Here is a 15,599-nt window from a genome sequence, read left to right as displayed (position 1 = left end):
TGTTTAATACATACAAACAAACATGGTAGATACTTATGGCATAACATGAGACTGGATGGCACCTCAGTCTGCAGATTCATGGAAGAAGGTGGGAGAAATGTCCCAGCTATAAAATCTAGTCTATGCAAGACCATTGAGAAGCGGCTGGTGTTGGGCATAGTGTGTTAAGCCACTGCCTGCAATGCTGGCATTCCATATGGGGGCCCAGACTTGAGTCCCAGATGCTCCACTTTCTATCTTTCTTTTTTAAGATTTGTTTATTTACTTGAAAGTCAGAGTTACACCGAGAGAGGAGAGGCAGAGAGAGGTCTTCCATCCGATGGTTTACTCTCCACTTGGCTGCAATGGCTGGAGCTGCGCTGATCCGAAGCCAGGAGCCAGGAGCTTCTTCCCGGTCTCCCATGCAGGTGCAGGGGCCCAAGGAGTTGGGCCATCCTCTACTGCTTTCCCAGGCCATAGCAGAGAGCTGGATTGGAAGTGGAGCAGCCGGAACTCGAACCAGTGCCCACATGGGATACCAGCACTGCAGGCAGCGGCTTTACTCGTCTGGCCTCAGCGCCGGCCCTGATGCTCCACCTAATCTAGCTCCCGGATAATGTACCTGGGAAAGCAGCCATAGATGGCTTGAGTACTTGGACCCCTGCCACCCACCCATGAGGGAGACCTGAATGGAATTCTATGCTCCTGGCTTTAAGCTTGGCCCAGCTCTGGCTGTTGCAGCTGTTTGGGACATGAACTAGCACATGGAAGACTTCTCTCTCTCTTTCTCTCTCTCTCCCTTTCAAATAAAAGTAATTAAAACTTAAAAAAAAAAAACCATTGGGAATTGCAGAATGAAGCACAATATTTTGGGTTTTATTCACTGCAGGATCTGATTTGTAGTCTTGTGGAAGTTTAGGCTCAAAAACTTACCTCATCTGGAAGGAAGTTACCGCACACGGAAAACACAGCCCGGAGTTCATGATGGAGAACTGGAGGGCTGGGAAGGACAAGACTGCTTGTTAGGACATATGTGATATACCAAATTGAGGGGAGATCTTGAAAGCCAGAAGCCGTGTGTCTTTCCAGGGAACATTACCGGGTCTGTGGCTGCAATTCTAATGCTATGCACCACTAGTTTGCCCAGATGCTTTAACACCACTTACCTGTCACTTTCTGATTATTTTTATCCTAATATTGGACTATTAGTTATTCAGTAATGATTTTGCTATATGTGTACTCATAAAAATATACTACCATATGAATTTTCTGGGCACAAAAATAAAAGTCAAATTGTCAGCTTTTTATTCTTTAACTGTTCTATATATTCCCCAACTGTTGCCTATGTTAGGGAATCACAGAGTAGGCCAATGCAGTAAAATTCTGGGTTGGTAATCCCATCTTACCACTAAGGTCCAGGAAGTAAATTTCTCTTCTGCCAGTAAATTACCAGGAAAGGAGAATATAGTCCCCAAATAACTGCATTTTATTCCAAATTGCTTGCTCAAGAAAAGTGAAGGCACATGGAGTTGCAAAGCCATGTGTGCGAAGGTTCCTAGTAGTTTTACTTGTAACAACCAAGCTTGGAAAAAGCCAAATGTCTATACATAGGTGAATGGATAGGCAACCCAAAGTACAAACATATCAAGGAATACTGGAGTGTTGACTCAGCAATAAAAAGGAACGAACTGTTGATGCCTGAAACAATATGATTAAATCTGAAAAACATTATGCTGAGCAGAAAAGTCAGACACAAAACAGTATGTACTGTTTAATTATAATTATGAGTATGAATCTCTGGAAGGCCTAATGTAGTCTGAAATGACAGGAAATATGTTATTTGTTGTCTAGAACTGGGAGTAGCATATAAGATGGACTGACAAGAGGGGTTATTGGGGATGTTATATGTCTTGGTTATTTTACTGGCTGCAAGGATGTACAAATTTGTTAAAACCTGTAGTATGTCTTAGACTGTCTTCATTTTGTCATCTGTAAATTATAACAATTAATTACAAATTATATTCCTAAACTTATACTTCAAAATCACAAGTGACATTTTCCAGGCCTCATGCCAGACCTGGTAAATTGGAATCTCTGGAATTGGCATCCAGATATGTGTGTGCTGAAAAAACCTTTACAGATGATTCACATGAGCATCTCTGGTTAAGAGCCACATCTGCAGGTGAAAGATGGAAAGATCATAGAGTTAGATTAAATTAAATAAGTCCAAAACAGTTTGCATAACAAGGCTATATTTTTATAAAAAATGTATAGACTCAGAAACTATATGGAAATAAAACAATTGTTTATGAGATTTCTGGGTATTTCATATTACAGTCTTTGCTTTTCTGCATACTCAAAAATAATGACCATATATTCATTTTCATTGAGAAATATGAGTTATTTTAAAATTAGCACAGGGCTGATCTTGCGGCACAGCAGCTTAAAAAGCTGTTTGTGAGGCCGGCACTGTGTAGTGGGTAAAGCTGCTGCCCGCAGTGCCGCCATCCCATATGGGTGCTGGTTGAGTCCTGGCTGCTCCACTTCCAATCCAGCTCTCTGCTATGGCCTGGGGAAGTAGTGGAAGATGGCCCAAGTCCTTGGACCCCTGCACCTGCGTGGGAGACCCAGAATAAGCTCCTGGCTCCTGGCTTCGGATTGGCACAGTTCCGGCCATTGTGGCCAGTTGGGGAGTGAACCAGTGGGTGGAAGACCTCTTCCCTTTTCCCTCTCTTTTTATAACTTTGCCTTTCAAATAAATAAATAAATCTTAAAAAAAAAAAAAAAGCTGCTTGCAATGCTGGCATTTCCAATCCAGCTTCCTGCTAATGTGCCTAAAAAGGCAGAAGATGGCCCAAGTATTTGGTGATCTCGTACCCATATGGGAGACCAGGACAGAGTTCCTGGCTCCTGGAGTTGGCCTGGTCTCAAGCTGGCTGTTGTGGCCATTTGGGGAGTAAACAAGCAGATGGACAGTCTCTCTCTCTCTCTCTCTCTCTCTCTCTCTCTCTACTTTTCAAATGAATAAATAAATCTTTAAAAATGCAAATAAAACCATAAAAAAAGCATAAAGTAGAGGAATCATGAACTTGGTGCAGGCCAGGATGGAAGGCATCAGCGCTATTGGTGGAGGAGTTGGCCTTCAGTAAAAAGGAAGGGCATCCATTCCATGTAGATGGAAGGCAGCAGGCAGTGAATTAGGTAAATTAGGAGATTTGAGGCCAGATTTTTTCCATTTTCTCTATAAAGCAGAAGATGAGGTCAGCTGCTGGGAAGGATGGAGGTGGGAGTGGTGCCGGCTTTGTATAATTCACATGGGAACTAGAAACTCATCTTTAGCCTTGACTGTCCAAAGTTTCAGGAATGAACTTCTTCTTCTTCTTTTTTTGACAGGCAGAGTGGACAGTGAGAGAGAGAGACAGAGAGAAAGGTCTTCCTTCTGTTGGTTCACTCCCCAAAATGGCTGCTATGGCTGGCACGCTGCGCCGATCCAAAGCCAGGAGCCAGGTGCTTCTCCTGGTCTCCCATGCGGGTGCAGGGCCCAAGCACTTGGGCCATCCTCCACTGCCTTCCTGGGCCACAGCAGAGAGCTGGACCGGAAGAGGAGCAACCAGGACAGAATCCGGCGCCCCGACTGGGACTAGCACTCGGGGTGCCAGAGCCGCAGGCGGAGGATTAGCCTAATGAGCCGTGGCGCCGGCCAGGGATGAACTTAAAATTATATTCACACCGTGTGTGTTCATTTATTTGTCTATAGATTTGATCACATTCTTAAAGGAGTCTGTTACTGTTGTCCCTCAGAGATGAAAACTGTACACACTCAGCAGGTGTGCTGCCTTTCCCAGCGGATATAGGCTACCGTATTTTGTTGCTTCATCACCACCTTGTGGTCAAATGAGTGTACTGCTAAAGGCGTTAGAAATTGTGAATTAATGTAGTGCTTTTAGATTTGAAAGGGACTTGAGCATTACACGGTATAGTGTCTCACAAATAATCAGAATTAATTATTACTATAAAGTTTTCCTGGCTCCTGGCTTCTGGATCCTGGCTTCGGATCGGCCCAGCTCCAGCAATTGCGGCCATTTGGGAAGTGAACCAGCAGATGAAGACCTCTTCTCTGTCTCTCCCTATCTCTGCCTCAAATAAACAAATAAAAATATTTCTTTAAGATTTATTTGATTTATTTGAAATACAGAGTTACAGAGAGAGATAGAGACAGAGAGCAAGGTCTTCCATCTGCTGATCTACTCCCCAGATGGCTGCAACTGCCAGAGCTGCGCTGATCCGAAACCAGGAGCCAGATGTTTCCTCTGGGTTTCCCACGTGGGTGCAAGGGTCCAAGGACCTGGGACATCCTCCACTGCTCTCCCAGGCCATAGCAGAGAGCTGGATCGGAAGAGAAGTAGCCAGGACTAGAACCGGCACCTAAATGGGATGCCAGTGCTTCAGGCCAGGGCTCTAACCCACTGCACCACAGCGCCGGTCCCTAAAAAAATAATTTTAAAAAAAGTTTTCTCAAAGATGTTGAGCCAATGTGTGTATGCATAAGTGAGAATCCCTGGTCCAGTGCAGATTCAATTCCTGGAATTAAAGGTCTTTGCAGAAGATCCCAGAGCCAGTGTGTTTCTGATTTTGAAAGGCCGTGGAGCAATGGTTCTGAAACTCAGCTGCACATGAGGATCACCTGGAGAGCTCTGAAAAATCCTGCTGCTCAGGCTATCCACTTTACTAATTAAACTGTTTAAGAGTGAGAGTGCCAGACATGAGTGCTTTTTTCCAGGTGATTCTAATGTATGGGCAAGTCTGAGAGCCTCTGCCACAGGCCCTTACTATCTAAGTGTGAGCTGCAGGCTGGAGCGTGTGTACTCCAGATCTTGTTAGACATCAGACTCTCGGGACTTGCCCCAGACCTCCTGTATCAAGCTGTAGTTCAGTAATTCCTAGGGGGTTCACTGCATGTTAAGTGAGGAGTGATGCTATGGAGAACAGTATGCATGTCCAGTAAGTCTGTGGGATATGCCAAGCGGGAATGATGGCTGGAAGGTGGCTTCTCATCTCTGATCACTTCCAGTTACAGGAAATCCATTATTTCTTTGCCACTGTTGGGCAGATCTAATTGTTAGAGTTAGTTCTGTTGTGCTGCATGTCAACGATTCCTTTTTTGTTGTTTCCACAAGCTGACAAATTATTATTATTTTCTCAGTCATCCTTTGTTCCTAAAGATTTATTTATTCATTTATTTGAAAGGCAGAGTTATGGGCAGTGGGGGAGATCTTCCATCCATTGGTTCACTCCCCTAATGACTTGTAGCTGCCAGGGCAGGGGCCAGGTTGAAGCAAGAAGCCAGGAGCTTCTTCTAGGTCTCCCACATGGATGAAAGGGCTCAAGCACTTGGGCCATCCTCCACTGTTTCCCCAGGCACATTAGCAGGAAGCTGGATTGGAAGTGGAGCAGCTTGGACATGAGCCAGAATCCATATGGGATGCCAGCATTGCAGGTGGCAGCTGAACCTGCTATGCCACAATGCTGCTCCCAATCATTTTTTGAATCTCTTCTCCTAACCATCAAATTTCTCCAGTGTATGTATATTTTTATACATAAAATAAAATAAATATATATTTTGCCGAAGACTCCCTAATAATCCTATAGTAAAAAGTAAGATTCTAGGTGCAGTGTAACATAATAAGAACAGTAGGAAAATGACTTTCCTTCATCTAGAAATTTCACTAATGATTTCTTTTTGCTTCCTGAAAATCGGGGAATTATAGTCTTTGTCAATTGCTATATTATGGAATTGTATGCAGCAAAAAAAAAAAAATCAATATTGATGATGCCAAGGCCTCCGGGCACTCAGAGTGTCCTGATCATACACAGAGATACAAACATGGGAATCCTGGGCTAAGACAATGGTGACCTTTTCCTCCAGGGTAGTCAGGCACCTGTCTCCCAGCCTGTTCTCCTAGGATAACATCCTTGAGCAAAGACAGCCTCAGTGTGTTTGTCAGGGGAACTCTCCAAACCCCACGTGCTGCCTCTAATCTTGACCCATCCTCTCTATCCTACCTTTGGCTCCAAATTCAAACTAATGACAATCATTCCTGTTCTCCTCACCGAGGCTCTAGTTTCTCATATTTGAACACACCACATCTGTGTACTATTGTACTTTGTGGAGCTCTGACCTGACCTTTTTTTGAGATTTTTTTTTTTATTTGAGAGGTAGAGTTACAGACAGAGAGGGGGAGAGACAGAGAGAAAGGTCTTCCTTCTGTTGGTTCACTCCCCAAATGGTCACAATGGCCAGGAGCTGCACTGATCAGGAGCCAGGAGTCTCCTCCTCTGGGTCTGCCACGTGGGTGCTGGGGCTCAAGCACTTGAGCCATTTTCCACTGCTTTCCCAGGCCATAGCAGAGAGCTGGATTAACTGGATCAGAAGAGGAACAGGCAGGACACGAACCAGCACCCATATGGGATGCTGACACTGCAGGCAGAGGCTTAACATCCTATACCACAACGCTGGCCCCTGACCTGTGGTCTTAATCCCTTAAATCTGAATAAGCAGGGACCAGTGCTATGGCGTAGCAGGTAAAGCTGCCATCTGCAGTGCCAGCACCCTATACGGGTGCCCATTTGAGTCCCAGCTCCTCCATTGCTGATGCAGCTCCCTGCTGATGCACCTGGGAAGGCAGGGGAGGATAGCCCAAGTGCTTGGGTCTCTGTACCCACGTGGGAGACCTGGAAGAAGCTCCTGACTCCTGGCTTTGGATCAGTGCAGGTCCAGCATTTGCAGCCATCTGGGGAGTGAACCAGCAGATGGAACACCTCTCTCTCTCTCTCTGCCTCTGCTTCTCTGTAACTCTGCCTTTCAAATAAATAAATAAATCTTTTTTTTTTTTTTGACAGGCAGAGTTAGATAGTGAGAGAGAGAGAGAGAGAAAGGTCTTCCTTCCGTTGGTTCACCCCCCAAATGGCCGCTACGGCCAGCGCGCTGCGCAGATCCGAAGCCAGGAGCCAGGTGCTTCCTCCTGGTCTCCCATGTTGGTGCAGGGCCCAAGCACTTGGGCCATCCTCCACTGCCCTCCCGGGCCACAGCAGAGAGCTGGACTGGAAGAGGAGCAACCAGGACAGAACCGGCGCCCCAACCAGGACTAGAACCCCGGGGTGCCGGTGCCGCAGGCAGAGGATTAGCCTAGTCAGCCGCGGCGCCGGCCAATAAATCTTTTAAAAAATATATAATATCCAAACTATGATGCACAGCTAATTAAAACATGGAATAGAATTGTACGTATTAACATGACACTGGGAAATGTACTCAATATATTGTTAAGTGAGAATGTGTGCTTCAGAATATTGTTCACCATCCGATGATTTTGTTAAAAAGAGTTAAATATAGGGTAGTATACAGTTTATTTATATGATATATAGCTTATACATATAATACTAAAGAAAAGGTTCATCAAGCCCTGCCATAGTAAATATATGTACATCGAGAAAGAATACAGAGTGATAGTAAATATAGAAAATCATCATCAAGTCAATGTAAATTATGATTCTAATTTTATTTTTATTTATATATTATTAAAAGTATTTAATTTTATTTGAAAAAGAGAAAGAGAGAAAATCTCCCAACCACTGGTTTACTTCCCAAATGCCTGCAACAGCTGGGGCTGGGTCAGGCTGAAACCAGCAACCTGGATTTTCCCATTTGGATGGCAGGAACCCAAATACTTGAGCCATCACCTGCTGCTTCCCAAGGTGTGCATTAATAGGAAACTGAATCAGAAATGGAGAAAGGATTCAAACCAGGCATTCTGATATGGGATGCGGTGTCCCAAGCAGTATTTTAACTGCTACACCAAATACTTACTCCCATTCTAATTTTAGTAGATATGAGTCTCCTAGGAAATTTCTTGTTGCTGTCAACTTTTGCCTTAGTCAGGATTTTGTAGTCTTTATCATTATGTATTATTATCTTAAAATATGTTGGGATTTAGTAAGCTAATACCAGAGACTTTGGAAATTGTGCTTTCAAACGGTGAGAAATAGTGACACACAGTGGACAATAGCAGAAAGCTCTGAGAATTACATTCACCAAGACTCAGACATTTGGATGAAGAGCTTTTGCAAAGATTATTCCTGTAGACATTAGGGTAATATAGCATTTTGAATACACCAAACTGCTTTTATTCTTTCTTAAAGCTCCACAAAACCTTTTTCCTTTTCTTTTCTTAGATGTAAACTTAGAGAAATTAGCAAAATGGGTCAAGATAGAGCTATCCAAATTGGATTCTGTAGGTGATTTAACAACACAACATAAAAGTGGTTTCTAAGCAATGGTGATAGGAGAGAATAACCAAGCTGACATACACAATAGATGTATTGAAATTGATGGCGCTAGACATCTCTGGAAATAGGGGCCTCTGGAAATAGGAGGTTGGCTACAGTCTGTTTAAGATGTGGTCATGTCTTTTTTTTCCATCCCCTGCCGCAGGAAGACTGGAAATGTATTATTTAGAGTGAGTATAGATTAAGGAGCAGTAGGCACAGTTGAGAGTACATACCACATTGAAAAAGTGAATACTACCTGAATGGGTGCATACAAAGTGATCAGATCACCCATTCCTCTTCCCTACCCAACTCCTATATTGGTGGCATGGGATATCTAATTATTTCAGTTTTCTTGGGACTAAAGGTATTGCCAGGATGGAGATTTTCAGTACTGAGCAAACCAGGCTGAGTTGGTCACTTAGCCTTAAAACCTTAGTTGGTAGACTTCCACATTCTGTACAGGAGACTGGGAGAGTCTTTTGTGGGGAATCCTGCAGGCCCAGGAGGAAAGACCTGAATGTATGTATGGTAGAGGCTCTACAACTATGTAACTTGGCCAGACCAACTTTGTAGGGGTGCTCGCAGTGAACAAGCTCCACCTGGGCACATGGAGGTTCTAACAGTGTTGCTAGACACCCCTCTGAAAACTAAGCAGATAAGTAAGGACTGTTAGACAATTCAAGGAAGGCCTCTAACACCCAATACAGAAGCCAAAACATCCAAACAAGAAAACAACTTGTAGGGTAAGCACATGATTCAAGTTACAGTCATCAGAGTCTTTCTCTAGAGTTTTAAAAAGTGGCCTAGTGGGCTGGCACTGTGTTGCAGAAGATTAGGCCTCCACCTGCGTCATCAGCATCCCATATGGGCACCACCAATTCAAATCTCAGATGCTCCATTTCTGATCCAGCTCCCTACTAATGTGCCTGGGAAATTTTCAGAAGATGGCCCCTTCACCCATGTGGAGACCTGGAAGAAGCTTCTGGCTTCTGGCCTCTGGCTCCTGGCTTCAGCCTGGCCAAGCCCCCTTTGTTGCAACCATTTAGGGAGTTAACCAGCGCATGGAAGACATATATATATATATATATACATACATATACATATATATACATATATATATATATATATATATATATCCTTGTCTCTGTATATCTGACTTTTAAATAAATAAAATAAATCTTTAAAGAAAAAAGTGGTCTGGTAGACCTTCCTCTCCCTCCGCAGTCCCACTCTTCATATCCACATTCAAGATAGAAAGAAAGGAACAAGGTTAAAGATGTACTTGTCCATATTTAGAAAAAAAAAAGCAAAAAGCTCTCCTTGATGCTCCTACATTAGATTTTAACTTAGGTCTCATTGAGCAGAACTGAATCCAATGGTCACATCTGACAGAAAGGGAGGCTGAGAAGGCAGGGCACAGAATTGTTATACTTGGTTTGAAACAATCAGATTCATTGCTTAAGACTGGACATTTTGCTACCTCCCCCCACTGATAAGGAAGAACAAGCAAAAAGATGCTGTATAGGAAAATATGTTGCCCCAGGAACCAAAGTAAGCAGGTAAATGTTAAAAACTATGGGAGAGGGAGCGAGAGATGGGAGGGTTGCGGGTGGGAGGGAAGTTATGGGGGGGGAAAAGCCATTGCAATCCATAAACTGAACTTTGGAAATTTATATTTATTAAATAAAAGTTAAAAAAAAAACCTAGAATTCTCATACATCCCTGGTAAGAATGGTACAGATAACTTGTAAAAACAGATTATCAATTTCTTACAAAGTTAAAAATACACTCTTCATTTGACTTAGGTTTTCCACTCATAGATAAAATAAAAACATATGTTTACCTCAAAATCTGTATTGCATATGTGTATGGGTAGTTTATTCTCCAAAACTTGGAAGCAACCTAATGATGTCTCAATGAATGAATGGTAAACAGACTGTGGTACATTTACACAATGGACTCTACAGCTCAGCTGTGTAAGGGAACAAGCTATTGGTTCATGCAGCAACCTGGATGCTTCTCTAAAGCATTATGCCAAGGGAAGGAAACACAACTCAAAATTATATCAATATAATCATTGAACTTTCTGGAAAGGAAAACTATAGGGACAAAAAACAAGTCAGTTATTGCCAGGGGCTGGAAGTGGAAGATGGGAATGATTTCCAAACTTAAGGAAAGTGGATAAAAGGCCTCCCACACAGTGAGTACTCCCTTTTTGTTGCCTTCTGGGTGCATGGCTTTTGGGTCACCTGCTCTCTGCCTTCCTGCCTGCAGGCTTGTTCCACGTGGCTCCAGGCCTACTCTTTGCTTGGTATGGACCCAACTTAGCTTCTAGACTTCTCTTTTTCCACTAAATAAAGCCCTCAGTCTCCTGCACATTTCTCTCACTGAATAAAATTCTTAAAACTTACCATGTTGTCTGATCTATTTAAGCCAGTATTCAGAATTCTCTGAATACGTGGCAAGAGCCAATAAGGCTTGTTAATATTGAAAAAATATTAATAAGCAGGATAGTATCAAAAGCAGTAGCTTCACATTGCGGTAAGTTATTGTAAAATTTGCAAATACATAAGTTTGGACCAGTAAAGGCCCCAGATTACCTTTTTAAAAAAAAAGATTTATTTATTTATTCAAAAGACTTCCATCTGATGGTTCACTCCCTAATTGGCTGCAACGGCCAAAGCTGCGCTGATCCAAAGCCAGAGGCTAAGAGCCAGGAGCTTCTTCTGGGTCTCCCACGCAGGTGCAGGGGCCCAAGGACTTGGGGCATCTTCTACTGCTTTCGGAGGCCATAGCAGAGAGCTGCATCAAAGTGGAGCATCCAGGTCTCGAACTGGTGCCCATATGGGATGCCTGTGCTTCAAGCCAGGGAGTTAACCCACTGTGCCACAGCCCAGGCCCTAGCCCAGATTACCATTTTAATGCCTTTTATGTGGTAGAACAATGGCTTCCAAAGATGTTATTTTTAAAAACCTACCTTTCCATTAGAGATTATGATGGGAAAGAAGAAAGGAGGTCAGATAGACAGTGAACCCTACTCTATCAAACTATTCAGTGTTGTAACTGCTTCTTGTCCCTGTGTCTCCAATAAGACTCTTAGTAGGAACTGAATTTTTCATCTCTGAACTCAGAGCCCTGAATTAATCTCTGTAATATGAGCAGTCTTCAAAAGGTGCATGGAAAAAACTGCATAGACTTAAAAATTTTTTGCACCAAGCTGGGACTGTGACCTGCGATGCCAGGCCGCAGTTCATGTCCCGGCTGCTCCTCTTCTGATCCAGCTCTCTGCTATGGCTTGGGAAAGCAATAGAGGGTAGCCCAAGTCCTTGGGTCCCTGCACCTACATGGGAGACCTGGAAGAAGCTCCTGGCTCCTAGTTTCAGAGCAGTCCAGCTCTGGCAGTTATGGCCATTTAGGGAGTGAACCAGCAGATGGAAGACCTCTCTGTCTGTCTGTAACTTTATCTCTCAAATAAATACATTAAAAATCTGTTAAAAAAAAAAGAACTATAATTATAGTGTGGCACATCCATGATAGCCCAGAATCTCCTCTGTTTTAGCAATGGTCAGAAGAAGAAAATGACTCTTCCACTCCTTTGTAGAAGTAGTTCCCTAGTGAGGTTGTCTCTGCATCCAGTCAAGATAGATTTTTCCAAAACAGCCTTTAATTGATTCATATCAATTGCTGTTAGCAGTTAAATTCAATGATTTGGGCTCAAATGTGAAACTGATGCTATGCCATTGTGGCTATCTCTGCCAAGTGAGGTAGAGATTCAAATCCAAACCTACAGGGACTACATAGAACCCACAACCCCCATGGAGCCTTTCCCCTTGCTTTCTATCGCTAGGAGCACTACTGCTACAATGATGATAATGATTTTATAGTCTCATGGTTAGAGAAACTAGGAGTCTTTTTTTTTTTTTTAATCTATTTGACAGGTAGAGTTATAGACAGTGAGAAAGAGAGACAGAGAGAAAGGTCTTCCCTCCGTTGGTTCACTCCCCAGATGGCCACCACGAGCCAGGAGCCAGGTGCCTTTTCTGCCTCTTCCCGGTCTCCTATGCGGGATCAGGGGCCCAAGCACTTGGGCCATCCTCCACTGCCTTCCCGGGCCACAGCAGAGAGCTGGATTGGAAGAGGAGCAACCGGGAATAGAACCCGGTGCCCACAAGGGATGGCAGCGCCACAGGCGGAAGATTAACCCAGTGAGCCAGGCGCCAGCCCCTGAAACTATGTCTTTTTTATTTATTTATTTATTTATTTTGACAGGCAGAGTTAGACAGTGAGAGACAGAGAGAGAGAGAGACACACACAGAAAGGTCTTCCTTTTTCTGTTGGTTCACCCCCCTCCAAGTGGCTGCTATGGACGGTGTATATTGCAGCTGTCGTGCTAGCCAATCTGAAGCCAAGAGCCAGGTACTTCCTCCTGGTCTCCCATGCAGGTGCAGGGCCCAAGGACCTGGGCCATCCTCCACTGCACTCCCGGGCCACAGCAGAGAGCTGGACTGGAAGAGGAGCAATGGAGACAGAATCCGGCGCCCCGACCGGGACTAGAAACCGGGGTGCCGGTGCCACAGGCAGAGGATTAGCCTAGTGAGCCGCGGCGCCGGCCTACTATGAGTCTTTATAATGGAGGGAGCATTTTTGTATTATTTCTGGTTTCCCTCATTGTCTTTTAGATTTCAAAATGACTCAAACCTGGTGTTCAATAAATGTTGAATCAGACACACAATATAAGCTATTTAATTGGCTGAGCCAAATAAGAGCAACAAAACCACTGCCTTCTGAGAAACAGTACCTTTCTAGCAAACTTAATTCATTGGAACACTGAAAGAATACATTGTCAAGTCATCCAAAACATTTCAAGTCAGTGGTCATAAAATTCTTAGTCTCTAGACTAGGTGTTCATTTTTTCTCCTATAGTAATGTGTTGGAGTGTTTTACTAGGATCAATGCTCACAATAGGGAAGGGACTTCTTGGGATTTCAGATCTTATGACCTGAGATCAGGTCCCAGCTTTTGATTTTTGTGAACACTGTGCCTGCCTTATCCAGTACAAAACTGCTGTCAGGTTTTGGTTCTGGACCAAGATGGAATGGACATGCTTCTCTGTATTCCAATCAAAGACAGTTAAGATTCCTGTACATTATGAGTATGTGAAACAAATATAAGAAGACTTGCAAATGCAGAGAGAAGATGGAAGGCTTACGAGGGATTTGAGACCTAAGGGATGACATGGCTGTGAGTTTCTTCTTGCTTCACATATCCTGCACTGGATGATGGAGAAGTCGGCAATCTAGAATCTCCTACAGGAGTAGAAAAGCATACCCTCTCTCGCTGAAAGGCCAGGATAGGGGAAGACTCACAAGATGGACAGCATTCAGAGTATAACCTCCTATCTCAGGCAAAAATCATGGTCCCATTAGCCTAGACTTCCACACTTGCTCAGCTGTAAGGAGTGTTCCCCTTTCCCTGCACTCACACAACTAAAGTAGCATCAGAAAAGACCTAGTGACAGGCTGGGACTTTCATTCCTGCTCAGAGACAATGAAGTCCTCCCATAAAGGTCTGAGTAGAACTCACAAGGAGATGCTGAACTGCTACTCCTCATTACTGCCTAGCAATAATGAGCTACACTTCCTGCCTATGGTGTCAGAGGAAGCCACATGGGAAGCTGCAATTTTCACTACCATGCAGTGGAACAAGGCATCTCCCATGCCCATTGTCCTCCCAGTAAATCTATAATTCACTATTGCCTCCTGTAAATCTGTAATTATTTCAAAATAAAAGGTTGTTTTTTTAAAACTCAATAACTTTTCTGTTCTTTTTTTCATTATCTCATGGTTATACTAGGTGACTGTATGTCTTCAATAGGCAAAGGAGTGGAGAGGATGGTAAGAGAGGGAGAGGAGGAGAGAGAGAGGACCCCATATAACTGAGCAAATTTCTAAGGTCTATTTCCACATTTGTTCTCTGTGCTAGGTGAGTTATTTCCCACTTGGTAGATAGCTTGAAGCTAATTGCCTCTCATGCCATCACATTATGGTAATCTATATCTTAATTTTTATATTCCAATTTTTTTTGCCCCCACAGAGATAAGAATTCAAAGCAGAAGTTGTAAGATACAGAAGTGAGAGTAGAATTTATTAAAAAGAGAAATAGTGAATATGCATTCCTGGGAGAGTGTTGGCTACCTTGCACAGAGAGATACCTGCCATGAGTTGGCCAGAGAGTTGCCTATAAGGAAAGAGTGTGGGAGGAGGCCAGAGAAGGATCAATTAGGTCTGTAAGCTGAAAAGCAAAAACGGCTGCTTCCATGTGTAAGGGTCCCCTTTATAGGGTTGGGTGTGGTATCCTAATTAAATATACAAATGGGGTGGAGCTGTATATTGGGTGTGGTTTAGTGTGCATGAGGCTTTCTTTTTTTTTTTTGTTATAGTCATTGCATACTGTATTTTAGAAAGCACCTTTAGGGTTTTTTTTTTTAACTTTTATTTAATGAATATAAATTTCCAAAGTACACCTTATGGATTACAATGGCTTCCCCCTCCCCATAACTTCCCTCCCACCCGCAACCCTCCCCTTTCCCGCTCCTTCTCCCCTTCCATTCACATCAAGATTCATTTTCATTTCTCTTTATATACAGAAGATCAGTTTAGTATATATTAAGTAAAGATATCAACAGTTTACACCCACATAGAAACACAAAGTGAAAAATGCTGTTTGAGTACTAGTTATAGCATTAAATCACAATGTACAGCACATTAAGGACAGAGATCCTACATGAGGAGTAAGTGCACAGTGACTCCTGTTGTTGACTTAACAAACTGACACTCTTGTTTATAGCCTCAGTAATTTCCCTAGGCTCCAGTAATGAGTTGCCAAGGCTATGGAAGCCTTTTGAGTTCACTGACACTGCTGACACTGACACTTATATTTAGACAAGGTTATAGTCAAAGTGGAAGTTCTCTCCTCCCTTCAGAGAAAGGTACCTCCTTCTTTGATGACCTGTTCTTTCCACTGGGATCTCATTCACAGAGATCTTTCATTTAGGTCATTTTTTTTTTTTTGCCAGAGTGTCTTGGCTTTCCATGCCTGAAATACTTTCATGGGCTTTTCAGCTGGATCCAGATGCCTTAAGGGCTGATTCTGAGGCCAGAGTGCTGATTAGGACATCCGTCATTCTGTGAGTCTGCTGTGTATCCTGCTTCCCATGTTGGATAGTTCGCGTGAAGCTTTCTGGGTGTTTCATGGAGCTTCCACCTGGAGTTTAACTTCCAAGTGGTCATAATAGC

Source organism: Lepus europaeus, chromosome 13, assembly GCF_033115175.1.
Source record: "Lepus europaeus isolate LE1 chromosome 13, mLepTim1.pri, whole genome shotgun sequence".
Taxonomy (NCBI): Eukaryota; Metazoa; Chordata; class Mammalia; order Lagomorpha; family Leporidae; genus Lepus; species Lepus europaeus.
The sequence above is the reverse complement of the archived record's forward strand: the minus strand, read 5'-3'. Positions refer to the sequence as shown.